Source organism: Montipora capricornis, chromosome 2, assembly GCF_036669925.1.
Source record: "Montipora capricornis isolate CH-2021 chromosome 2, ASM3666992v2, whole genome shotgun sequence".
NCBI lineage: Eukaryota > Metazoa > Cnidaria > Anthozoa > Scleractinia > Acroporidae > Montipora > Montipora capricornis.
The window spans coordinates 60,529,293-60,530,438 of record NC_090884.1 but is presented as its reverse complement, the minus strand read 5'-3'; the positions used below and the strand labels follow the sequence as shown (position 1 = coordinate 60,530,438).

At 38.0% G+C, this 1,146-nt stretch overlaps 1 protein-coding gene across 1 annotated transcript in view; it reads left to right on the top strand.

The window, feature by feature from the left end:
- Positions 1-934: 934 nt before the first annotated feature.
- LOC138038161 (substance-P receptor-like) overlaps positions 935-1,146 on the top strand; it is a 1,652-nt gene continuing 1,440 nt past the window's right edge. Inside the window, exon 1 of the mRNA XM_068883983.1 lies at positions 935-1,146. This exon is cut by the window's right edge and continues 1,440 nt beyond it. The gene's annotated coding sequence lies outside the window, so the exon portion shown is untranslated.

Below are 1,146 nucleotides of genomic sequence, written 5' to 3'. Positions count from 1 at the left end.
GCTGATTGGTTCATAAGTAACCCGCACGTGATTCCCAGATGATAGCTTCTTAACAAAAGGAATCTGTCACTCATTTCAGCAGACGCTCCTGGGGGAGGAACGCGTGATGAATCCCTAACAGAGCCTGCGTGGGTGGCTATCTAGCCATTAGAGTCATTCGAAACTAAAGTGGTTGATCCTCTATTAAAAAACAAGGAAGCCTTTAGAGGCGCTTTTTCTTTTAATAACATGGGTGTCAAATTACTCCTTATTTTTGGGGCGAAATTTCAGCGTTAATTTATGATTTCACAGGTGAAATCACGATGTTGCCATGGCAACTTTTCCTACAATGGCAAAATGGCGTCTTATGAACGTAATTTGTGACCCATTAGATTAATAACTAATCAAATGGTTTACTCGTGAAATTAGGGAATAATTTCACGCGCGTTTTTTCCAAAATCAAATAATTTCCCGAGCCTTTATATTCCCTATTTTCAAATAGCAAATTAAGCAAAATTACAGGACGCAAAAATTAAGCACGTTTAGGGAACATTTGTATAGACCTCTTTCAAAATGGCGGCCAAATAAAATATTCTTTTGTTTCAATGCTAATAAGCCTAACTAGCCTCGTTACGACGAGCAAATTTGAAAAGAATTTTTGTTTCAAAATGAGGGCATAGAGACAAAAGAATGTAAAGCGAAAAAGCGACAGCGACAATTATCTCTAGCCAAATAGGCGACAGGTGGGCTGGAAAATGAGCGAAAAAGCGACACCAGAACCCCCCTTGGAAGGCCCCACAAGTGACTTTAAGATAATTACGCTTCGAAGTTTATAGAACTAAGACGGATGAAACTGAAAAACATATGAAGGCATTGCTGTTGGATACACAAACGTTTCATCTTTATTAACCAGAAGTGCTCTAAGTTGAAGGAAAACAAAAGTTATCCCGGAAAATCATCACTGAGGCGCGATTAATATTGAGAAGGAAGTAATGGTGGATGTCTATTATATCAATATTGATATTGATTCTTTTGCATAGAAATTACCGACTCTACAATTAGTAGTTAAGTTTGGTCGATCAACTGGACTCTCATTTTTCAGCTGGAGTGACAGAACTTAATTTCCACGTAAGCTCTTAATGGCTCGTTGACATTAAACTCATCATA